The sequence below is a fragment of the Dendropsophus ebraccatus genome, chromosome 3 (assembly GCF_027789765.1).
Source record: "Dendropsophus ebraccatus isolate aDenEbr1 chromosome 3, aDenEbr1.pat, whole genome shotgun sequence".
Lineage (NCBI taxonomy): Eukaryota > Metazoa > Chordata > Amphibia > Anura > Hylidae > Dendropsophus > Dendropsophus ebraccatus.
In genome coordinates this window covers 169,183,439-169,210,645 of record NC_091456.1, presented here as the reverse complement: position 1 = coordinate 169,210,645, position 27,207 = coordinate 169,183,439, and the positions used below count along the sequence as shown (strand labels likewise).

The 27,207-nt window shown below is 43.0% G+C and overlaps 1 long non-coding RNA gene across 2 annotated transcripts in view; it reads right to left on the bottom strand.

The window, feature by feature from the left end:
* Nucleotides 1-18,728: 18,728 nt before the first annotated feature.
* Nucleotides 18,729-27,207, bottom strand: part of LOC138786250 (uncharacterized) — a 30,952-nt gene continuing 22,473 nt past the window's right edge. Inside the window, exon 4 of one of the 2 annotated variants that reach the window (XR_011362200.1) lies at nucleotides 18,729-18,940. This is a non-coding gene — a long non-coding RNA (uncharacterized lncRNA). The remainder of the gene's footprint in view (nucleotides 18,941-27,207) is intronic. The other variant, XR_011362201.1, reaches the window with a different exon arrangement.

Genomic DNA, 27,207 nt, shown 5'->3' with positions numbered 1-27,207 from the left:
GTGGAGTCAGAACTAGTTTTTGTCGGAGTTGGAGTTGGAAAAAATGTACCGACTCCGACTCCAGCTTTAAAAAAAAAAAAAAATCTTAGAACAATTTAAAATTGAGTTTTGATATGAATTTTAAAAGTTTTGCTCATCAACATATATTATGAGCAACATTCTAATTGGACACTGGCCTTATTAGATAAGGGTGGTTGAGGAAAGGTTATCGGTCACTATTTGGCAGTTTGTTTCTGAGCTGGAAGAGTCCATTGTGTGGGGGGAAATCTGTGCTGTTCTCTTCCTGGATTCTGGAGGATTTTATACGAACAGCAGTGCAATATGAAGATATCCTGTGTAATATAGAGGAGGAGAAGGGGGAGGAGAAGACAGCAGTAGCCTCTGTCCTCAATGTGGTGTTTTTCTTCAGTGTTCTATGGCTGCAGCAGGCTGTTTGTGTGTGTGTGTGTGTGTATGCTATGGCTGCAGCAGGCTGTATGTGTGTGTGCTATGGCTGCAGCAGGCTGTGTGTGTGTGTGTGTGTGAGTATGCTATGGCTGCAGCAGGCTGTGTGTGTGCGCGTGTGTCCCCCCCTCTATATCACTATGTGTAACCCACTCTATATCACTATGGCTGACCTCTATATTACAGGCATCTGGCATTATTAGCAGTGTTTCTGTGTGTATGTTGAATATTTAGTTAGAAACATAGAAGATTGTCAGCAGGAAAAGACCACCTGCTCCATCTAGTCTAGTTGTGAGTAGTTCAGGACATGGAGGCTGGAGACTGGCTGCATCCACTACACACACAGGAGAAGCTGCTTTATATCTTTCCTTATTCCCTCAGAAGTCGCCCCAGGATCATGTAGGACATTAGGGAGAAGCTGCTGAGCCAGTGTGATAAATAACTCCCCTGGTATATGACTGGCCATTTATGAAGGAGCAGGAGTCCGGAGTAGGAGTCGGAGTCCGTCCTGATAAAATTCAGGAGTTGGAGTCTGAGCTATGGCTTACCGACTCCACAGCCCTGATAAGAACAATCTTGTTTGTAGTCAGAGGAGGTTCACCTGTACATAGCTAATCCTGCTTTCTGGGGAGAAGTAGATTAAAAAAGGATGAGGTAGATATGAATAAAAAAAAAATATATATATATATGAATAAAAAATATGCAGAGTAGGAGCAGCTTAGAATTACTTCAGCCCTTTACTTCCTACTTGCTGAAAGAAAACCAGAGAGAGGAAGAGAAAGAGAGAAAGAGAAAGGGGGAGAGAGTAATAATTAATAAGTTGAATAAGTTATCCAAAACAAGGAGTTAGAAGTCGTCTGAATGCATGTAGTGGAATTCTGCCAACTATTCCTGTGATTCCAGCAGCCTCTGCATAGAGTAAAGACCTGAACTGGTTCTACACAATCAACAGTTTAGATACCACATTGGCTGAAGTGGGTTTTCTGGCCTCGGTTCTATCCTGGGGGGGAAGGGGGGGCACTACTATGTACAGAAGAGAAGCTGTAATGTAGATGTTAGTACCCTAGGGCACCCCGGTAAACATTGTCATGTGCCCTTGGTTGGGGTGCCCTTGGTTGTTTCTGTGCAGATAGAAACCAATAGTAACTTTACTCAAACCTCATCCTCAGCGTTGAATCACTAAACTTCAAAAAGTTTTAAAGAGTTCAAAAAAGTTTGAAGTGTGAAGGCATATGGTAGCTGGTACCAAAGACTTGACCCCTGCACAGTCGGTGCATTCGAGAGTTGGTTCTTGAGGTTAAGGAGAAATCCCATTTGGCCAACAGTTATCTATCTCAAATTCGACATGAGCCCTGGCACCCGCTTATCCCCCCCAAGAACAAAAGGTTAGGGCAGTGAAAATCCATCTCACCCAACGCTTCTCTCCATCAACATCATCTGTTGGTGGAAAGCTGGGGAGGCCACCGCATACCTTAAAGAGTTAGCCCTCCCTGCCAGTGGTGGCAAGTTAGACCTAGTTTAGTATAAGGTGTATGGGCTTATTTAGATGTGAGATTTTTTTAGTTGGAGCTGCGACGTAAACCCAATGCTCCTGTTCTTACGGAAGAACATGTTGATCCTTTGTGTCCTACTGTAGGTAAATCTTAGTGTCTTTGCTAAACTATGGGAAAATGAATGCTGGCATTAGTTATGGAACTTTTTGCCAAAACAAACTTAGCCAAAAGAATTGCAGTTAGTAAAGAGGCCGATTATGTACAGTATGTCTTGTGTTCTCGAGAGTCAGTCGTCTTCTTCTTCCGGGACTTCATCAGTTTATCTTGTACTGTTATGTCGTCCTATGAATTCAATTCCATCAGTACGTATCATAAAAACTTTGTAGACTGCCAATAAGGCCATTATAAATATGTAAGAAAGTTTACAACACACAATAATTACATTGCCTTGTGAAATACCGCCCGGTGCTGTCTAAGGAAAGTTATTACTTGTGGACAAAAATGTCTATTTCCACCACATAGAGGGGAATGCTATAGTGATGGAGGTCAGGTTTGCCTTGTAGGTGGATCATGAGGGCTTTAGCTCGTTCTACTAATCATTTGCCATTTGAACACTTAGACTCTGACCGATCAAAACTTTTGACGTGTCCCTAGCACATATCAAACATTTTTTTTTAAAACAACAGATATGCTTAAAGACTATGGGGAAGATTTATCAAACATGGTGTACAGTGAAACTGGCTCAGTTGCCCCTAGCAACCAATTAGAATCCAGTTTTCATTTTCCAAAGAGTCTGTGAGGAATGAAAGGTGGAATCTGATTGGTTGCTAGGGGCAACTGGGCCAGTTTCACTTTACACCATGTTTGATAAATCTCCCCTTATCTTCACACAAAGTATTAATTTAGTTAACAACGGCCATTCTTTTCATTCAAATGAACATGCAAGACAGAAGCCATTGTTTGACACGGCTAATGACAGCCGTGTCAAACAACGGCCGGTGTCAATACAGTGTGTGAACATAGCCTAAAGGAGTACTCCAGTCAAGTTTAATTTCTATGAAGCTCTCCTGGCGGAAGTGTGACATCACAGCACGTCTGCCTTCCAACTTCCTGATGTAGAAGGCACGTCTGCCTTCCAACTCCTGATGTAAGTCGTGTATAGTGCTGAGAAGCAGAGAGAAGCAGTCATAAGTTTATGGATGTGCTACCATATCTGTTTTTTTCTCTCTAGAATATCACAATAATCGTAAACTCTATATCCTTCATAAGGACAGGAAGCTCTGTCTATTCACTCTGACATTGACTCTTGTGCATCCTAACCTGAAGATGATGCATGATAGAGATGGCAAAACTTCCTATAGTTTTTCCTTTTTTTATTTGTGGACAGATACTTTAGATGATTATTAATATCTTTGATTTAGGATGTTACTCTCTAACTATAATAAATCTGTCAATTATAAGGAAATGACTTTAGTAAAAAAAAAATAAAAAAAATTGTCTAAAAGAGAAAAATGAACTCGTAACGATCCGGCACATTGATGACAGAGGTGACATTGACGGAGGGGGAGGTCAGTGAAGTTATTATTTACAGTGACGATTGATCTACAGCTCCTCGAACATAACAAGAGCATTGAGAATGTTATTGGACTCCGCAAACAATGAACAATTAGGATATGTGCCATCCGCACCAACAACACATGCAACATCTGTACATGATGCACTCCTCACCCTGGGGTCACTCCAAGGGCAACACATAACAACTGGTATTTAATAACATGGTATTAAAGGAAGAGGACACATCTAAGGATGCATCAGATCAAAAAGGAAAACCAGGCCCTAATATATGAGTGACAAGATTTAACCCTGTTCAGTGTTCAGGAGGGGTACACATAGGTATGGAAGTGCCTACAGATACTACCTTCTTGGGAGCACCTACTTAATGAGAAAAACTGCCTACAGGGGCAACTACCTAATGGGGGCAACTACCTCCTGGTGACCAGGGTCGGCTCCAGGTTTTTCGCGGGCCCTCGGGCGACAGAGCCTCAGCAGGCCCCACATCCATCCATTATGCACCCATCATCCAAACACTAACCACAATCACTTTAGCCACCTCTAACATACACAAACACACATTATTTACACAAACACTGACTGACTGACACTGACTGACTGACACTAACTGACTGACTGACTCACACCGACACACTCAGACACTAACACAGTGCTTACAGTTCAGTCTTCTCCCCTCTGCACACTAAAAGGTTGAGGATCTGCAGGTCATGTGATCAGGTCCTTTACCCCTCGCTCTCTCTGTGCAGGTCTGTCTCCTGTGTCTTCTGATGTTCAGATTGCTCACCCTGCACTACAGTGAGCAGGCTGAAAATTAGAACACTAGGCCCCTGGTACTTGCCCAGGTAAGCCTTTTCCTGACGCCAGCCCTGCTGGTGACACCTGCATAATTGGGGAAATTGAAGGCGATAATTTGATTTATTGTCTAGCGATCACCATTGCCTGTGGATGCCCACTCACAGTGGATGAGGGTGCTCACTCATGCTGTATATTTAAAACTGGGAGAAAATATATTACATTTAAACAGATGGTGTTGATAGCATGTGGATGCTTTTACTTCTTTTTACCTCCAGGTGGCACCTATCTAATGAAGAAAACTCCCTTCTGGGAAAGTACTTAACTAATGAGCTATTTACCAACAAGGGCCACCTACTATATGGGGGAATTATCTACTGAGCCGCCTACCTAATGGGGTGAAATACCTACTGGGTCTTACAACCTAAGGGAGAAAATTACATAATAGAGGAAATTACCTACAGGGGTCACCTACCTAATGAGGACCCTACCTTATGGGGGAAATTACCTTCTAGGCCACCTACCTAATGGGGAAAAATACCTACTAAGGCTCCCAACCTAATGGAGAAAACAACATAAAGGAGGAAACTACCTACAGGGGTCACCTATCTTATGGGGGAAATTACTAGGTCACCTACCTAATAGGTAAAAATACCTACTGGTGCCTCCAGCTTAATGGGGAAAATTACACTATGAAGTAAACTACCTACAAGGAACACCTACCTTATGGGGGAAATCACCTACTAGGCCACCTACTGTATGGGGAAAAATGCCTACTAGGGCCCCCAACCTAATGAAGGAAATTACATGATGGAGGAAACTAACTACATGGGGTCACCTACTTAATGAGAGAAACTACCTACAAGGGCCACCTACTAAACTGGGGAAATAACCTAATAACCCACAGGGGTCACCTACCTGATGCAGGATTTGCTGTATGGGGGAAAATTACCTACTGGACCACCTACCTAATGGGGAAAAATACATTCTGGGGCCACCTATCTAATGGAGAAAACTACGTGATGGAGGAAACTAAACTACCTACAGGGGACACCTACCAAATGGGGTATATAACCTACAGGGGGCACCTACCTAATTGAAGAAAATACTTGATAGCGTCACCGACCTAAGGTGGAAATTACAGAAGGCAGCTTCTTAATGGGAAAATATCTACCAATTAAAACAACCAACCAACCTAAAGGGGGACCTGGTTTCACCTACCATCTCCTATGAGCGTTGTCTTGCCAGTTACCCATATTAGGACTATGTTACCAATTACGTCCAGCCCCATGTTATCAGTTACATTTATTAGGACTGTCAGACACTTCTACAAAATATATATCAGATTCCCAGATATTTGATCATTTTAATACTTTGCCGAGCCCGGGGCTGATCGGACACATTGAGGCAGGTTACTGATGCCGTAATATTTGGATAACATTTACTAGAAGTCTTCCCTTCAAGTTTATACGGCGTCTTCTTCATTAAATTCAAAGCTTCCTGTGTGATTTCCTGAGAAATATCTGTTTGAGACCCTCATATTACTAACATTATAATAACATTATAATAGCTATCTAGTCATTCTCTTATATGGATTTCTGTTCATTAGAACAGGCTTAGTAAAACATGGCCGCCTTCTTCTAGTAACAGCACCACTCCTGTCCAGTTGAAGTTGTGGTTTGTGCAGTTAAGTTGCATTAAAGTGATTGGAGCTGAATAGTAATACTACACACAACCAGGGGCGACGCTGTTTTTGTAAAAAAAAACAACAACATTTTTTTCCCCTAATACTGGATAACCCCTTCTCCTTTAAGAAACCCTCCTTAAAGGAGAAGTCTGACCATTTGAAAATTCCACAATCAGAAGGGGCGGGGGAAACATAACAAGCAATCATTATGTACCTCTTTCCTGCCCATGAAGCTGCGGCTCACAGGCTCCGAGAGCCCCGCTGGACCCCGGGTTCTGATGATGTCACGTCTTGGTGAAAATTCCCATTTACAGCTGTTGGTTTGCTTCCTTAGCCAATCAGTGACTGCAGCTGTGTCCTAGGAGATCCAGGGGGTCCCAGAGCTGCAATCCAGCACAGCCACAGAAAGAAGAGAGGTGAGTTGTGTATTCAAACATAACTTTGTTACTGCCCATGGAGAGACTAAAAATTTATTCAGTCTTCTTCCCCCAGTTCTGAGTTGCTGCTTTCTACTGAAAACACAAAAATCTGTGTGTGAGCTTTTTTCTCTGTCTCTCCCTACTCTACCTCCCTTCTGCAATGGCTGATGTGAAAAAGTCCCTACAGACTTTATCTGCAACATTGCAGCAACTTTGTAATGCTGGGAGGATTCATTACGGTGAGGTCATTAGCAACCTCAGATTACCCCTCCCAGCATTACAAAGAAGTTGCAGACACAGCCAGCCAGGGACCTGTTTACATCAGCTGTCTCAGAAGGGGAAAGAGGGAGGAGAGGGAGACAAAGAGAAAGGCTCAGCAGCAGCTCAGAACTGGGGGAAGGAGACTGAATAGATAATACCAAGTATGGAAGGAATTGTTAGTCTCACAATGGGCAGTAACATTTTAATGCAGCCATTTATGTGACTAAGAGGTTAAACCCCCCCCCCAAAAAAAAAATAAAATAATAATAATAAAATAAAATAACATCATAATAAAAATAAAAAAAAAATAATAATAAATTAAACAAAATGAAAACGAAAACTCGCTTATAGGTATGGTGAAAAAATAGAAAAAGGTTTCGGGCTTTCGGGAGGCAAGGATGAAAAACGAGAGCGATAAATCCAAACTGGTCCCGTCCATAAGAGGTTAGTCCTGCTGAGTGCTGCTGTAATACATCTGTCTTATGTGTACAGCCAGTGGCTGGATTCACCACGCGGCATATCTGCCACAGATCAGGACATTGCGCCTTCCCCTCACATCTTCCAATTTGTATTTCCCAGATAGGGAAGAGCTCAATATAAAAAATTGTTATGAAATACCATCTTGGAGACTTATTTATTTTATTTTTTTACTTTTTATATATTTTTTGATGATTTTTTCGCTGTCGTTCCGCTTTGAGGCGTTCATTATAAGTCAGCTTCTCTACCAGAAGGGTCTTGTCTCCACAACAAGATGCAGAGGGGGTAACAGATAGGAGAATGATGGAGGATCAGTAACATAAGGCATTAGTTCCTGCCGGCTTCCCACAAGCCATATGTTACCAATTACCGCTAAAAACTCTACGACATGTAAACAGTGACCCAGGAATGTCAGGATTGTGTCAGGAAGAACTTCACGCTGAATCCCCTGAGCATAGAACTGCAGATGGGAAGGAAAATAAACAAAACTTCATGAAAATGGCGCCAAAGTACGACCCAAAATAAAATCCTATTACCCCCTTAAAAAAGGGGGAGAATTTATTAAATCATCTACTTTTATTAATTCTTTTTTAATGTAATTTTAATTTTAATGTTAATTTTATTATGTTTTTTATTTATTGATCTATGTATTTTATGTATTAATTTATTCATGTAATGTAATTTTTTTAAAATCTATTAATCCATGTTCTATTATTAAAGAAACTCTCTTAGTAGGTTTATGATGCCAATCTAAGGAAGAGAAGCTAAACAGAATGATATATCACTTATATTGTTCTGTGTAACTGATTCGGAGAAATGCTTCTGAATATCAAGGACAAAACTAGTACTTTCCATTATGTGCATGTGCTCAGTAGTCCTGGATACTCATGAGCACCAGCATACTCTGGCAGTCAGCAGTTGTCTGTCTATACTGTGGTGCGGCCTAATGACCATTCTCTTGCATATCAGAACAGCAGAAGAGAATGATTTAAGTAATACACTGATCTGTTCAGCATCTCTGTTATTAGTTTTCATTTAAGGCAGCATAAGCCTAGTAACAAATTTCCTTTAATTATTAATATTATTATTTTTTTTGTGTGTGTGTGTGTAATTTTATTAATTATAAAAAAATTTTAAATGTGCAACTTTTCCCTCAATTTTGCAAACTGACACAGTGGATGGGCCGATGGGGCCCAGCAGGTATTAGGATATGCAGGAAAAAATTAACTAGAATTATAGCAGAAATCTATATTTTTCTGATTGTATTTTCTTTCCATTTTTGTACATTATTATGGGGGACAGCCAGAGCTGTTTTACAGCACAGATATAGATACAATGGACAGGAGCTGCTCTATTGATATAATTGGGAACCATTACTGGGTATACTCTGTAATCTTTAAAAACGTCATTCCACAGGGAGGGGGAGTCTGAGATGTGATCTTCATCTATTGCCTTCTCTACTGGTGTCACCTGTTTCTGTAATGCATTAAAGATCACTTTCCATAATAAACAACAGCAGCAAAAACACTTAAATAATATGTTTACAATAACCCTTCATCCCTTTTTTGTGTCAGTTATGTCGTTATGAGTAAATCTGTCGCAGTTTTTTTTTTTATAGATAGGGTACATACTATTTATCATTATATACTATTAATCTGGCTGCTGTGTGACTTATCATTGCTAGGATATCCCACAACATTATGATCTGTGGGGGTCTGATTTCTAGCATCTATATCCCTAGTGTCTGCTCAACCAATCAGTGAGGGAGGCAGGTAACTGTTCTGGCCACTGATTGGCTTAGCAGGTACTTATGTCTAAACAGATACCAGGCAGTGCAGCACGGCAACAGGACTGGGCACTATCAAAGTGGCACCAGGAATTAAGTGGGGCAGATGACTACTCTTTTTTTTTTTTTTTGCGTTTTTTTTTTTTTTCAACTGGTAAAAGGATTCCCCAGACAACTTCTTTAAGAGGCTGATGAAAGTGCACTTGCCTTCATAGCCTTTTGGTCTTCTCCTCTTTCTTCTTACACTAAGATTAAACAGATCCCATGTCTTGCGGCCATTTCCCCTTCCTTAAAGATTGTCGTGCCCCCTGCCCCCGGGATAATTATACGGCACTGAGAACATATAGTAATTTGTACTCCCGGCCTCCACCGTACAGTCATGCACGTCTACATCACAGACTCGTGCTCTTCCTTTGAAAGTTTCCTCCCAACTTTAATTAGAAAAGTCTGAAGAACGTTGTTTCTTGGAACAGATTTCCCTTTAATCACAAGTGATATTTCAATGTTGACAAAGGCCATTATTCAGACTCTTCCCCCAAGGGTTACACGTATGCATGGTTTTATTCTTAAGTTTTTCCACTATAGATTTACATGGGATATGTCCATCTTTGGGACCCCCACCTAGTCGGAGATGAACAGTCTTGAGAAAACTGTCTGGGTTTAGAGTAATGGCAGAACCTAGACAGTTGTCTCAAGGCCACTTAACACTAGTGAGGAGAATAACCCTAAATCGGCCGGGTTCTGCAATTTCTCCAAACCTGAACGCTTAGCATTTGACTTATGGCATCTGGAGAAGTTGGATGCTGCCCTAAGGGGTCCTGGAAAACATGGATACAGCCTATGTATCCAAGTTTTCCTGGCAGCCCTCGGGCTACATCCAACCTCCCCTGATGCCAGGAGTCAAATGTCGAGCGCTCAGGCTTGGAGATTTTGTCATACCCGGACGGTTTTCTCATGTCAGCTGAAAACTACTCATCAAATAAAGTTGTGTTATATTGCTAGGATATAGTATAACATAATTAATGAGGAACCCCCACAAAACCCAAAAATGAAACTACAGCCCCCCACCATGTATAGAACCATAACAAAAATGGGGTCTGTTGTGGTCCAGAGCTGGATTTCTCCAGTCATTTCTGGTTACACAAGAGAAGGGATTGGAGGTGTGAAATTCTTAGTGGCTCTGGTCAAAGAAGTCTGAACATCTACTCCAGTTTGCTAGACCCTATGAGAAGGCTTAAGGCCGAATTCCACGGGCCGACTGGAGGAGCAAACGAGCCCTGTAGCGCCGATGATCGTTCCATGGAATAGGGCCTTAAGGGGCCATTTACATAGAAAGATTATCTGACAGATAATCTGCCAAAGATTGGAAGCCAAAGCCAGGAATGGGTTTGAAAAAAGGAAAAATCTCAGGCTTTCTTTTATGACCTGTTTTTTCTGGCTTTGTCTTTGGCTTCCAATCTTTGGCAGATAATCTGTTGGATAATCTTTTTGTGTAAATGGACCCTTATGCTGGGTTTACACAGAACGATTATCGTGCGAATTTGCACGATAACGATCGAATTCGAACGATAATCGTATGGTGTAAACGTAGCGAACGATCGCACGACGAGCGAGAAATCGTTCATTTTGATCTTTTATCTTGTTCTTAAATCGTCGTTTCTCCGTTCGCAAAAAATTTGCCAATTGTTCCGTGTAAACAGTCGTCGCGCAAAAGTCCGGCCGCCCACCGCCCACAGCCCGGCCCCCCGTTCGCAGCCCGCCCCCCCGCTGATCCACAGCCCCCTGCACCGGCTCGATCGCCACCCCCCGGTGCCCCGATCGCCACCCCCGCCTGCTCGATCGCCACCCCCGCCGCCCCGATCGCCACCCCTGCCGCCGCTCTGATCGCCACCCCCGCTGCCGCTCTGATCGCCACCCCCGCCGCCGCTCTGATCGCCACCCCCGCCGCTCCGATCCCCCCCCCCCCCCATTTTTATCATGAAAAAGCAGTTTGAAGCTCTCCCCCCTATCTTCATTGTTCTGCTATGGAGAGAGCTAAATAAAAGACCAAAACAGGACAACAAAGAGTTAATCTACAAATACCTCACCCTTTATCTCCTCTGACAGTAACCACTGACCTCTCTGACCTCTGATTACAGCTGTCACCCACCTCCATACCTGTAATCCTCTGTTATCTGCTTTCTGCTGTCGGATAACTCCCTCCTTCCTCCTCTCTCCTCCCCTCTCTATAGAACAGACAGGGTTGTGTCTGATGCAACAAGTCACAATTTCCTGATTTTTTGCAGTGAATGGAAAAGAGGAAGGAGGGGGGACCTGGGAAAAGGCTTTTTAAATGCAGATAATGGCATATTTGGCTAATAAACCCAATTACAAAGTTTCTTAAAATCGCCTGGACTATTGATTTCTGAAAAAAAAAAAAAAAAAACAACAACAGTGAATCTTTAAAGTCGCAGCGAAAATCTAATTATAAGGATAAGTGTTGATCAAAGCATTCAGGTCCTCACCAATAAACAAGTGATGGCATTACTAGTGATGGCATTCCACTCTGACACAGTGCTCTCTGCTGCCACCTCTGTCCATGTCAGAAACTGTCCAGAGCAGAAGAGGTTTTCTGTTTCAATATACTGTATTTTATTGAATTTTTGTCAATAAATTTTTGCAAACAAAAGTAAAAGGGGTTTGCTGCTGCTGCTCTGGACAGTTCCTGGACATGGACAGAGGTGGCAGCAGAGAGCATTGTGTAAGACTAGAAAGAATACACCACCTCCTGCAGGCTATACAGCAGCTGATACATACTGGAAGCCTTTTTTTTTTTAAATAGAAGCAAATTACCAATCTGTATACATTTCTGACACCTAATTATTTGAAAAAATTAAAAAATAAATACTCCTTTAAAGAAATAGCCAAGCAAGCTGAGGACCTCAATCTTTAAGAATTTTTGCCATGTCCTCTAAATTCCAGAAAGAATGTGTTGTATGGACAGATTCATATTCATGGACAGGTCATAGTTTTTCCTATCTTTCTTTGTGACAAAAGTAGTCTTAAACAAAGAAAATTGCTCTGAGTAAGCGCCATCCAGGCTTCAAAAATGGAAGTTATTTATTTATGCATTTCAGATGTGGATTTAAAGAAAAATTCCAAATAATTCTAAAACCATTTGATTGGAATTTTCTGGTTAGATTCCACTGCTCCCACTCGTTTTTGCTAAAGTTAAAAAAATAAATAAATAAATAAATTCACACAGGGCTGTATTAGTGTTTACAGTGGATAGAGGAAATCATATAGGACTGTATTAGTGTGTATGGAGGAGATCACATAGGGCTGTATCAGTGTCTGCAGAGAAGAGAGGAGATCACATAGGGCTGTATCAGTGTCTGCAGGAGAGAGGAGACCACACAGGGCTGTATCTGTGTCTGCAGAGAATAGAGGAGATCACACAGGACTGTATTAGTGTCTGCAGAGGAGAGAGGAGATCACACATGGTTGTATCAGTGTCTGCAGAGGAGAGAGGAGATCACATAGGGCTGTATCAGTGTCTGCAGAGGAGAGAGGAGATCACATAGGGCTGTATCAGTGTCTGCAGAGGAGAGAGGAGATCACATAGGGCTGTATTAGTGTCTTTAAAGAAGAGTAGAGACCACTCAGGGCTGTATCAGTGTCTGCAGAGGAGTGAGGAGATCACACAGGGCTCTATCAGGATCTGCCGAGGAGAGAGGAGATCACACAGGGCTGTATTAGTGTCTGCAGAGGAGAGAGGAGATCACATAGGACTGTATCAGTGTCTGCAGAGGAGTGAGAAGATTACACAGGGCTGTATCAGTGTCTGCAGAGGAGTAAGGAGATTACATAGGGCTGTATCAGTGTCTGTAGGGGAGTGAGGAGATCACACAGGGCTGTGTGGTGTCCTACCACGGGTGTTACTGTTCTATACACCCTTCGTAAAAGCCTTTACTCATTGTACTTGTGTGGTGATGAAAGTAGTACTAAAGTTTCGCCACTAGATGTCGCTCTATTAGATTTGTATATTCAGAAGCTGCACAGCTGAAGTGTATACAGGGTTATTGTTTATTTGTATGTCACATGGATCTGCAAACCAAGAGGAATCTGTTCTTCTTCTCTCCTATCACCTCTCTCTTTACTTCTTCTGTTTGCACTCTTCACCCACTCACAGCGCACTTTAGATGCTGGGAGATAGGAAGTCACATGGGTGGAGGAAGTGTGCATGTCTTTTGAGCTGGACATTGTAGAGGAAGGATGCCAGCTAGACAGCTCTCTGCAGTAGTCCACTCCGGGCCCTGGCCCTCTGCCAGGTCTCCTACTCAAGTCAGTCTTAGCTAGAACCCTGCATGGGTAGGAAGCAATACAGTGTACAGTTAACACTTTTTACTAAGTGATGCTACACAACACTATGCAGTGCTAAACCCCTTTCAGGAGAGGACAAGTCAGAGACAACCTCAACCTCAAGTCACAGAGCAGGACAGTATCCACAAAAGCCACAGAAGCTAGGAACTGATCCAGATAGAGCAAAGTTGCAGTAAGCCTAGGAACTCTATCTCGCAGCGCGGGTGTCAACAGGGAACCCTCAGCATTCCACTCATCCCAGGTAACAAGGTCTGGGGCCTGTGTCACCCTCAAGGAGGTTCAGCCGAGTCTAGTGGGAATAAGGTGGTGTGAAGACTAATCAAAGGTCAATACACGGGCACAGGTGTTCTGCTTCTTCTGAGTATTCTACCTCATCCTCCAACATCCCGGCAGAGCAGAGTACTACATGGGTTGAGACTAGAGATGAGCGAACCTCGAGCATGCTCGAGTCTATCTGAACCCGAGCATTCGGCATAACGGGAGCTGCTGAACTTGGATAAAGCCCTAAGGCTATGTGGAAAACATATCCTTGTATTAATGTTTTCCAGACAACCTTAGAGCTTTATCCAACTTCAGCAGCCCCCGCTATGCCGAATGCTCGGGTTCAGATAGACTCGAGTATGCTCGAGGTTCGCTCATCTCTAGTTGAGACTCTCATGACATCCTCCTCTCTGCTACTCTGCTTCTCTGTACCACTCTACAAGTTACTCAGTCGGCACGACTATATCCTAAACTACATTCCTGTTGCAGAATTGGTTGCTGTATTGTCAAGTATTATCTACAAAATGATATCTTTGTAACCTGCCTCAAGCATGTACGTTCTAGTAAAGATAACTCTATTTATGATGAAGAGACTTTGTGATCCTTCGCATTACACCGAAACAGTACAAACCACAACCTTGGGACACTTCCCCTTTCTATGGGTGGCAGATCCAATAGTTGGGGAGGGTCAATACACCACTCTGATCACCTGTGTTTCCACTATCCCAAGGGACCCTGTAGCAACCCGGCAGGACACTGACCACAGGGGAACAGGGTGTAGCTGGCCCTTTAAACTAAAAGCAGGTGTGCCACCATACCTGTGTGCCCAACCGGCACTGGCATCACGATACACCACAACTGTATCGGTGTCTGCAGAGGAGAGAAGAGATCACACAGTGCTGTACCAGTGTCTGCAGAGGAGAGAGGAGATCACATAGGGCTTTATGAGCCTCCATAGAAGGAGACTTCGGTCCATCGCTGATACCTAAGAACAAGTGAAGGCAGAAACCTTCTGTACACATTTTCTCATAGAGCAAGTGAAGCTGAACGGCCTCGTACAAACTGAGGACATTAGCCATGCTCTTAATCCTGTGCTAACAAAATAATAATAAAGTATTCCAAACTCTGAGATGAATAAACATTTTTTTCTAAAAGTATTTTTTTTTTTTACGCTTTTTACATTATCATTCATTATCAGCAATGAAAATGCTCTTAGCAAAGTGGAGGCGTGCTCCTATTCACTTAACATACACCGCGCTACACTTGCACATTATGTACAATACGCAGAAACCTCTTACACCTTCTGAGCACAGATGAAGAAGTTCTCTAAGAAATTGTTTTTAGAACTTTTCGCTAATTGAAGAAGCAATAGAAGAAAAAGAGGTTTGGGGCACAAAAAGATTTATTCTTACAATGGTCTCTGTGCGCCCAATGTAAAGGGGAGAAGGTAAAATGGTGTTTCTAAAAATTCAGAACCCATGGTGGTTATACGGCCTTTCAAGAGCTCTCGAGAGTACTACGGACGTCTATGGCACTCACCCGTCTATGGCACTCACCCATCTATGGCACTCACCCATCTATGGCACTCACTTATCTATGGCACTCACACATCTATGGCACTCACCCATCTATGGCACTCACTTATCTATGGCACTAACTTGTCTATAGCACTCACCCATCTATGGCACTCACTCTTCTATGGCACTCACCCATCTGTGGCACTCACCCGTCTATGGCACTAACTTATCTATGGGACTCACTCTTCTATGGCACTCACTCTTCTATGGCACTCACCCATCTATGGCACTCACCCATCTATGGCACTCACCCATCTATGGCACTCACTTATCTATGGCACTCACCCATCTATGGCACTCACTTATCTATGGCACTCACTTATCTATGGCACTAACTTATCTATGGCACTCACCCATCTATGGCACTCACTCTTCTATGGCACTCACCCATCTGTGGCACTCACCCGTCTATGGCACTCACTTATCTATGGCACTCACACATCTATGGCACTCACCCATCTATGGCACTCACCCATCTATGGCACTCACCCATCTATGGCACTCACTTATCTATGGCACTAACTTATCTATGGCACTCACCCATCTATGGCACTCACTCTTCTATGGCACTCACCCATCTGTGGCACTCACCCGTCTATGGCACTCACTTATCTATGGGACTCACTCATCTATGGCACTCACTCTTCTATGGCACTCACCCATCTATGGCACTCACCCATCTACGGCACTCACTTATTATCATGTAGGTTGGAAAAGTTTTCTTCCGACAAAGGAACATACAACATTCACTTTGGAGAGGTGCATCATGAATGGTCATGGTTGAATTTCTTCAAAAATACACAAAAAGACCCAAATGTCCCTTAAATGAAGCGTCTCGTGTTACTTCCCATGGTTTTGGGAGGGTTTCTGGAGACACGTTGTTCTCATCTGTCTTCTTGTGTCATTATAAGTGAACAGCTGGGAGACATGATGGATTGAACAAATTAAATGTGACTCATAATGGGATTTAGTGGCTGATGGGAGGAGGTCCATTTGTTTTATAAACTGTGGGATTTAAAGGGAACATGCCCCCACATATCCCGAAGAAAGAAACAAAGGCTAGAATGCAACATCAGCTGATCTCCTGTAGGAACAAAGAAGGGATGCCGATCATTCTATGGTCAGACACTTATCACAGAAGAGTCAGCTGATCCCCATCAGTCACCATGTAGCCGAGCACTATGGGGCCTCAATCCTATAATTTAACATGGATGATGAAACGGAGAACCCTGGCTTTATCCTTTCCCGCAGTGTCATACAAAATGCTTGACATAACAAATTACAGTAATTTTTTTCACAGCCAGACATCAGCCGCGAATTGCTATAACATGTATTGATGCGCAGCCAACAGTCAATGATTTTAGGTGAGGCCCAAAAGACAAAATCAGCTGTTGATCGTTGCCATTGGCTGATCATTGTCTCTACTACTGATTTGGCTGATAATTGCTCCGTGTAATAGGGCCCTTAGAAAGGGCTGCAAGTCTAGGATCTGCTTAGGGTACTATTACACAGAACGATAATTGGTCGAATCTGCCCTATCCGGCCGATCATCGTTCCATGTAATAAGCACTACGATCATTGATCGTTGATATAGGTTCTGACCTAAAATTGTCGGAAACCGACCTCGCACCGCTACGTGCAATAGCGGTGAGCGGCCGGCGGCTGACGATTTGCAAAATAAATACATTTCCTATACGTGGTCCAGACCTCCTCTTGCGCCTCTTCTCCCCGGGTCCTGCGCGCTGCAGCTTCAGAGTGGCCTGTTTTAGCTGACAGGCCGCTCAGCCAATCACAGGCCAGGACCGCCACGGCCAGTGATTGGCTGAGCAGCGTGTCAATTAAGACAGGCCGCTCTGAAGCTGGAGTGTGCGGGACCCGGAGAGAAGCAGACCGCAAGAGAAGCCCTGGACCCGGGATAGGTAATGTATGCCAGTTTAGCAAAGACTGCAAGGATATCGGTAACAATGTCCATGCAGCCCTTGCTAAACGATTATTGGGCCGTGTAATAGGCCCAGTAAACGAGTGCCGATCTAGCAGATCGCCGCTCTTTACTGTTATTATCGGGCCCTGGTTGGCCCCTGTAATAGTACCCTTACATTGCTTTAATGGGTACTCTAGAGAAAAATAAATTGTTTTTAAAGTGTAGCTGTTATTTAAGTGTAGCTGTCACTTTGTAGAAATCAATAGTACAAGGGATTTTAAGAAACTCTTTAATAGGCTTCATTAAGCAAAAGAGTTTGCTTCTGTACTCAAAAAGCTGTTTTGCAGCCCCCCCCCCCCCACACACACACACACACTGCAGAAAGAGCAGGTTTTGTATGTCCATCATGGTTTAAGAATGGGGGAGGGGCCGAGGGGGTTGACTGAGAACAAAGAGGAGAAAATGACTACCCTGCACAGCACAATATCCTACAATCTTACCTTACCAAGTTTTCAGACCAGCACTGAGTAGTCTGACCTGTGAATCCAGTGTTTTATGTGCTCAGACAGTTTCCAAATTGCACAGACTGCTTGTCTGCTCTTCCTGCCCACTCATCCCCCTTGGCCCCCTACCCTCTCCATAGGTTATAATGGACACAGCAAACTTTGCTCCACTGTAATGTAGACATCTTTGCCTGATAATCAACAGATAAGAAGTGAGGGGACAGGCTGCATTTGCTATGTCAGGAAGTGTCCAGAGCAGAAGAGGTTATCTATGCGGCTTTGCTACTGCTCCAGGCAGTTCAGGTACAGTACAGGTGTGCCACTAAGCTTCTATCGCACCTGTAAAAAGGTATCTCTGTCAGGTGACACACTCTGGGATGATGGGTGTTGTTTACACTATTACCACTTGGTGTCTCACTCTCCCCTATTCTTACTGCACAGCTTAAGGTGTAAATTGTGCTGTGTTATGTGTTCAATCAGTAGCTTGGGTGCTTCCCACCTTCTCACCTATCACAGTCTCACACCTCACTATTTCTAGCACTTACCCCACCAATAAGTGGTTAGTCACCCATATTTTACGACGGTTAGTTCCTGTTGGGAGGGTCAGATTTTATGAGAGACTACCAGTATCAAGTATGCAGTGCTAAACCCAAAGGTGGGGTAACTATTGGGTAGTATAAACCTTGCCCAGGGATAACCAACTCAGATATAGTCAGGACTATCAAGAAACAGGAGCAAAGATCATAAGCCGAAGTACTCCATTGAAACCTGCTCAACCTTCTCTGGAAACCTTGAGGGGTTTAGCTATACTCTTCTCCTTCTTCTACGAGTTATCTAGGCAGAGTTCTGCACTTATTAGGCAAGACCCCAAGACACTCTCCTAACCTACTCTATTCAAGCTATACTTTTTTATCTACCTTACAAGCACCCAAGCTAATCCTTCTCCTTCCATCAGCAAAACCTAGCAACCCCAGGTTACAGCACATGGACAGAGGTGGCAGCAGAGAGCATCGTGTTAATAAGGAAAGAATATACCACTTCCTGCAGGACATACAGCAGCTGATAAGTACTTATAAGGCTGGAGATTTTTTTTTTTTAAATAGAAGTAATTCACAAATCTATATAACATTCTGGCACCAGTTGAAAAATTTTATTTTATTTGACGTTCCCCCATAAAATTTACAGTATAATGTCCCCAAGACTCAATTTTTCAAGTAATTTAAACAATAAACCAATCTCCAGTGACTTGTAAGAGAAGGGAGCTTCCTTGCCCCTTGTTCTCTCGGGATGGATCCTTTCCGCGGCTGTCTGCCAAATATTAGAGAAAAGTCTCTTTAGTTTCATTGTATAGGAAGACATTCAGAACGACAAATCCCGACATCAACCTGTCACATTTACAAACAGTGGGAGGAAAGGGAAGACAATTTAAAGGAAATGTTTTGTGCATGTAATTTTATTGTCAGTCATCAGGTGTCATTCCATACCGGAGACGTGAGGTGATTATTCTGTTTTTATCAATATTGATGTTTATTTTTATTTTATTTTTATTTATTTTTTTAATAAATATTTTTTGTATGAACAAGTTGTTATTTATTTTTTATTTTTAAAACCTTACTGCAGCTATACACCGTATTGCAGCTATACACTTCCTCTTTGTGTTGTCTCTATAGGCAGTGCAATAAAGGAAGTGAGCACTTTATGACTGCTGCAATGAAAGGGATTCATCTGATAGAGAGCAGCCCCTTCCTAGGAGACCAGGGAGCAAAAGGAGAGCTGCATACAGGGCCTTATTTGTGTAAATACTATATACTGTTAATTTTCTGCCATTCAGTTCCTTATGTTTACAGAGGGGGCAACAGAGAGCACTGTGTCAGACTGGAAAGAATACATCACTTCCTGCAGGGCATACAGCAGCTGATAAGAACTGGAAGACTGAACATTTTTAAATAGAAGTAATTTTTTTTTGACTCCGGTTGATTTGAAAACAATGTTTCGCCCCTTTAACACTTAAATGACTCTAGACCACTAGGTGTATTACATATCCCAATTAACCTCTAATCCACCATATAAGTTGTTGAAAAAAACCGGCAAAGTGAGCAGGATCGGTTTACCATCTCTACCATCTTGTAGCAAATGGAATTGACTTCTGTGTCCTTCTTCCTAATAAACTGCAGTCTCATTACATTCACTTTACAAGCGAGAAAGTTTCCAGATCGTTCTATGAAAGATTTTTTGCTGATGTTGCAGTCAAGCTGCATTATTCCTTTCCTAATTGTCCCCGCGATGGTCATGTTTGAGGCATCACTGATTGGGCTCCACCATCCTGGATCTCCTTGGGATCCCCCATAATGATGCGCTTAATACAAAATTGCTAACTAATGTAATATCTGGAGCCAAAGTAAGACTAGGTGTCTATAATTAACATGAAGCGATGGCGTGATGGGGTGACTGGGACATATAACAAAGCTTCCATCTATCTCATTGACCCATTAAACCAAGCACACGAGTGGAATGCTGGAAACTGACGTCTTACTGGAAACATCAGCCATCCTGGAGAAAGAAAACATGGGATAATCTGGTCCTAATTAATATTCTGTACATGATACACATAAGGCACAAGAGACGGCAAAAATAATATACACTGTCTGACTGAAAATTATATGGGACAAAAAAAATCCTAAAGCTACAGAAAAGCTCTGGTTATTTTATGACTTCTTCTGTGCACCACTCAATCAGCATACGTCCTGTCTCCACGACTCGGTGTCTGGTCTTCTCACATATCAAACTTCCTTCCTCATTCAAATAGAGAGAGACACACACACTCCTCAGGTGAAGAAAACAGGACAGGAGGCTCCATATGTAAAGAATACAGAGTATGGAGACCCCCAATGATGAAGATAACAGGTTAGATAGGCTCCACCCATGAAAAAAAACATAGGCCTCACCTATTAAGAGAACATGGAAGTAAGGCCCCGCGAGTAAAGTGTTCAGGGTAGGGAAGCTCCATCTATGAATACAATAAAGGAAAGAGACTCCACCCATGAAGAGCACATGAAAGTAAAGCCTTATTAGTAAAGCGTATAGGGTGGAGAGGCCCCAACCACACAGAAAACAGGGAAATAAGGCTTCATCTATGAAGACTGCTGGGTAGGGAGGCTCCACCTATGAAGGCAATAACAGTGGTGAAATTCCAACCATGAAGAGCACATGGAAGTAAGGCCCCATCAGTAAAGAGTACAGGGTGGGGAGGCCCCAACCACACAGAAAACAGGGAAGTAAGGCCCCATCCATAACCTATAAGAAGTGCAGGATAAGAAGGCCACACCAAAAAAGTGTGCAGAGTAGGGAAGCTCCTCCATTAAAGAAATCAGAAAAGGTCCCACCCATCGAAAATACAGGGTGGAGAGGATCCATCCATCAAGAGAACAGGGCAGAAGGTTTAACCTATAAGAAGGACAAGATAAGGAAGCTACACCAAATAAGAGTACATTAAGAAATCGGTGAAGTAAGGTCCAACCCATTAAAAGTACAGGGTAAGGAGGTTCCACCCATGAATAGAACAGGGGAGAGAGATTCAACCTATACAAATGCACATGATAAGAAGGATACATCAATGGAGAGTACAGGGTAAGGATGTTCCTCCCATTTAGAGAACAAAAAAGTAAGCCCCACCCATAAAAAGCATAGGGTAGGGAAGCTCCACCCATGAAGTGAGAAGATAATTAAGGTCCCATCCATGAAGAGTACAGGGCAGAGAGGCTACAACTATGTAGAGAACAGGACAAACAGGTTTATAATATAAGAAGCAGAGGATTAGGAGGCTACATCATTTAAGAGTACAGGATGGGGAAGTTCTTTCCATTAAGTACAGAGTATTGACTACAGAGAAGTAAGGCCCCACCCCTAAAGAGTGCAGGGTAAGGAAGTCCTTTCCATTAAGAGTATAAAAAAGGAAGGCCCCATTCATGAAGAGAACAGACAAGTAAGGCTACACCCATAAGGAGTACATGGTAGGGAAAGTCCACCAGCGAAAAGAACAGAGTAGTAAAGCCCCATCCATGAAGAATACAAGGTAGGGAAGATCCACCCATGAGGATAACAGGGAAATAAGGCCCCACCCATGAAGAGTACAGAGTAGGGAGGCTCCACCTATGAAAGAACAGGACAGAGGTATAATAAGCTCCACCTATGAAGAGAAGAGGGTAGGGAAGCTCCACTCATGAAGAAAGAAGCAGTAATAGAAGATAGCTCTTAGTGATGGGTAAGCTAAGAAGATATGTATGTCTGAACTAGGAATAGTAAAACTAGTAGGTGGTAATGTGCACTGAGTGAGGGGTGTAAAGGAAGAATTAGGAGACTACTTGTAAAATGATCATGGACCCCTAACCTATTTGGTCCTTGTACAGCTGCAGACCACCTGCCCATACGCCTCGCCCACTCATGAGTAAAGGCAGCCAGACAATCCATAGGAGACAATGTGTTGTGCATTTGCTGAGCATCTCTCATAACCTTGAGCGCCACTTTTTCATTATCTGAACAGAGAATATTTCAGCTCTTATATTCTCCTCTGGCACTCGTGAGAAACACAGTCACCGTCTCCATTAAATTAACTTTCGGCAAGAATGAATCAGTATCCATTCAGCACAAGGGAAATCTAAGCTTGTAAATCTTCCTAAAAAGGATCTGAGAATTATTATTCTCCCCAACAAACACACAACAAAGTGAGTTAAATTATGCAGAATGTGATTCCCGGCCTGCTGCTGGCTTCTAGCAATGGCAAATCCTATAACAATACAGTCGGGAGCCTCCATAGATTATATATAGAGTGCTTTACATGATTAGTATAGATGAGGAATATCCTGTGTAGGGCACTGGCAGGTGTCCCACACTGTATACAATGCTGGTCAGCTCATCCAGGTGCAGTGTGATTGACAGCTTTGCTCGGAAATGATCATTTCTAGAGATGAGCGAGTATTAAAATGCTTGGGTGCTCGATACTCGAGACAAATATTTCCGGATACTCGAGTGCTCGTTTCGAATAACAAACCCCATTGAATCGCAAAATTGTGCGAAATTATGGGCAACAGCCGGGTGGTCAACCTCAATACAATAGTGCTGACCCAGACCAAGATGGGCAAGGCATATGTGCTGGCATATGTTAGGAAAGCTCCCAACTAGGTGCAACTGGGAGGAGTGTTGGTGTAGTCTATGGAGTCTGTGTGGACCAGGTACCAGGCGCTGTATGTTTTAGAGCACCCGTTACACTGCACACTGCACAGCCAGGTGCACTACAGATCCCAGCAAGCCAAGGTACAGCAGCAGCAAAAATGAGTACTGAGAGGACTTTGGACAATTTTTTTGGCGTCTTTGTGGACCACGTGCTGTCCCCTTTCTGGCACCAGTCGCTCTGCAGCAAAGATGGTGGTAGCTGCACTACAAGTCCCAGCCAGCAGCCAAGAGTAGCAAAAAAAATGTAGTTGTAGCCCTTAAAAGGACTGTTGGGTTCTTTGTGGATGATTCCTGCCTAACAGACACTATTTTCCCCCACCCTAACACTCTCCCTGACAGACAGCAGCTCTCTCCCTAAGCTCATCCGGCCTGCATCTGAAGCGAGCATCGCGGGAGCTGATTCTTGTATCTGGCCAGCCAATCACTGCTATCCACATGTAGGGTTCCCACGTGATGCTACAAGCTCCCAAAGCCTCTCCTGCATGATGATTGGCTGAGAAAAAGCCGCCAAACATGCAGATGCCATTGTCTCGAGTATCGCGAGATGCTCGTCCGAGTAACGAGCACCATTGAGTACCCTAATACTCGAACGAGTACCAAGCTCGCTCATCACTAACCATTACACACAAACGGCAACATCCAAATGCAATACATTGTATACAAAGGGGCCTGACTTTACTTGAGAAAGGAACGACTCTTTAGCAAAAGGTACCTGGGTTATAATGTGCAATAAAGCACCAAAATTGCTCACTTTATATAGAATTTCATACAGCAAGTCAAATAAATGACCATCCAGGTAAAATATGCAGTGTCCCTATACCTGTGTTCCAGTTAAACCATCCATAGTTATTGTGTGGCTATGAACAACCCCCCTTTTTGTAACTTGTATAGAATTGTATAGAAGGTTACTTGTGTGTCTGTGCATAATATTGCATTCATAGCATACACCAAGGAAAAATGATAGTGTAAAGGTTAATGTGCATATTCTGATGAATGAAGCCTTGGTCACATGATGATTTATAGCAACTGCACATAAACTTTTTGTAAGCTTAAGAGAAGACTCCCTAGTCCAGAATACTTTGTCCAGAGAGGGGTCTAGATCTGCTTTTGGCCATAGCCACATCTCTTAGCTTTGTTCCTGCTAGTTATATGTACATCAAGAACACACATGTGCCACTTCTGGATATAAACTGGTCCTGAATCTGCTGCTGTTGTTGTCCATCTTGTGAGGATAAAGTTTTGGAAGCTTTCTTCAAGAAGAAGATTTGTCTTCATCATGGGTGGATAACGCTGAGCAAGGATCCCCCGGCATACACTAATCTCCTCAGAGGCATCTGGTCAGGATTAGTGTTAGCGCCCTATTCCACCGGACGATTATCGTTTGCATAATCGTTAACAATTAACGATCTCAAACGACCGCTATTGCGAAAGACCTGAAAACGTTCAGTCATTTCAATGGAACGATAATCGTTACTTATGATCGTAATTGCGATAGTTTTTCTTCGCTATTTATTCGCTATTGCGTTCGTATCTATTGCGAACGACCGAACGATGTCTTATTCAAAGCGAACGATTTGCGAACATTTTGCGAACGAGCAACGATAAAAATAGGTCCAGGTCTTATAAAGCGATCAACGATTTCTCGTTCGGTCGTTAATCGTTAACTGCATTTCAACCGAACGATTATTGTTTAGATTCGAACGATTTAACGATAATCTGAACGATAATCGTCCGGTGTAATAGGGCCCTTAGTGTTAGGTATGGTGTGACAGACTGGAGTTCATGAGTGAAAGTACAAGCATTGTACCACAGTCTACCCAATAGATCTTCCCCAATAGAGGAGAAGCTCACTGGACTATGTATCCTGTGTTTCAACTCCATTCACACTAGTGAACTAATAGCGTAATAGAGACTTTCTGCATCCAAGATTAGAGAAAGCACAATTACTTTTTTACGAAAACACCCCTGTCCCCAGGTTGTGTGTGGCATTACCCCATTCACTTTAAAGGGGTACTCCAGCGAAAATCTTTTTCTTTCAAATGAACTGATTCAGAAAGTTATATAGATTTTTTAATGAACTAAAATTTAAGTCTTCCCATACTCATCAGCTGCTGTATGTCCTACAGGAAATGGTGTTTTATTTTCAGTCTGACAAAGTGCTCTCTGCTGCCACCTCTGTCTGAGACAGGAACTGTCCAAAGAAGGAGAGGTTTTCTATGGGGATTTGCTACTGTTTCTGTCTCGGACAGAGGTGGCAGCAGAGAGCACGGTGTCATACTGGAAATAAAAAACCACTTCCTGCAGGACATACAGCAGCTGATAAGTATGGGAAGACTTGAAAATTTTAACAGAACTTTAATGGAACTGAGCTGCAATACCACATCATACCCTAAGAAAAGAGTGGCGCTGTTTCTGGAAGCAAGTGGACGTGTTTTTCTAATCTTGGATAACACCTTTGCCTGGACGATGACCCAGCACATGAACAGGCTGGGTCTTTCCCAACAAGGGCTTCCTCTGTTCTGGGGGGGGGGGGGGGGGCTGCTCTATAATTTCCATATGCCCTGTATTGAATGTGCTGTAATATAAATCCTCCTGCACTGTTTATATGTTTGCAGTCATGGAGACCCAATCCTGTATCCCTATGTATTTGCTTTATTAAGTATTTATTCCATGTAATAACAGTATTATGTGTCCCATAAATAATTCATCCATTTTCCGCTTCTTATATACAATTATTCCCCTGACGTGTCAGCCTTATGTCACGAGGGAGAACTTACACGTAACTCTACAATACAACTTTTCCTGGATAATTCCCATAAGTCACATAATATTTAGAGAGAGGACATTTCTTCCAGTAGAACCTCTTATCCACTTCCAGAAAATCCTAATTCTGTAAGTTAACCTCTCGTAAAACATCTGAGCGGAGGTGACCGTCTACATGGGTCATTTACTCGTTACAGAACTGGGAACCTTTCTAGTAAATTCTATATCACCCCATAGGATCTGACTTTCTAGAAAAGTTCTATGGCACAAGGGTTGTCACTGGCTTTTATAGAAACATAGAAGATTGTCGTCAGGAAAAGACCATTGGGTCCATCTAGTCTGCCCTTTTAGTATCTTCCTTCTTATTATCTTAGGATAGATATATGTGTATCCCAGGCAGGTATTCATTCTGTTACTGTAGATTTACCTACCACATCTGCTGGATGTTTGTTTCAAGCAGGGCCGGGACAAAGAGTAGGCAGGGGTAAGCGATGGCCTAGGGCGCCAAACAGCAGGGGGCTCTGGCTGAGCTCCCTTTGCCAGGAGGCGTCTGACCTGGTGCAGGAGGCCAGTATGGGGGAATGTGCAGCATTACACATCCCCTAGGCTCTGGGAGCTGCTCAGCTGTCGGGCCAGAGAGGAGGAGGAGGAGGTGAGGAACCCTGCAAACATGGCACATGATGACCAGGAAGTGTCTGCCTGGGCCTCTCCTGTCAGCTGCTCATGGCTGCATCATTATCATCAGCAGCAGCATCAGACTCCTCCATGACAGTCCCAGGACGGAGAGGAGAGAAAGTGCAAGCAACCTAGCTGAGAGGTAGCTGTTTTGTGCCTGTGTATGTGTACAGCGACAACAAGAGTGTGTGTGTGTGTGTGTGTGTGTATATATGTGTCTGTGTGTGTGTGTTTACATGTGTGAGAGTGTGAGTGTGTGTATACATAAGAGTGTGTTTGAGTGTATTCATAAGAGTGTGTGTGTGTATTCATAAGAGAGTGTGTGTGTGTATACATAAGAGTGTGTGTGTGTGTGTGTGTGTGTGTGTATACATACGTGTATATACTGTACATAAATGTGTGTGTGTGTGTGTGTGTATATGCATAAATGTGTGTCTGTGTGTATATGCATAAATGTATACATAAAAATATATGCAACTGGGGGCAGCACACAGGGGATATATATACAACTGGGGAAGCAAACTGGGGGTCTATATACTACTGTGGGAAGCAAACAGGGGATATATATACATATGGGGGGGCACCATTTGTCTTCTCTGCCTAGGGCACCAAAATTCCTTGTCTTGGCCCTGGTTTCAAGCATCTACTACTATTTTAGTAATATTTTCTCATGTTGCTTCTGATCTTTCCCCCAACTAACTTCTCACTGTGTCCTCTGTGCCCAGTATACTATTATCTATATACACAGTCCAGCATACCATTACATATATACAGTCCAGCATACCATTATATATATACAGCCCAGCATGCCATTGTATATACAGCCCAGCATACCATTATATTTACAGCCCAGCTTACCATTCTATATATACAGCCCAGCATACCATTATATATACAGCCCAGCTTACCATTATATATATACAGCCCAGCATGCCATTGTATATACAGCCCAGCATACCATTATATTTACAGCCCAGCTTACCAT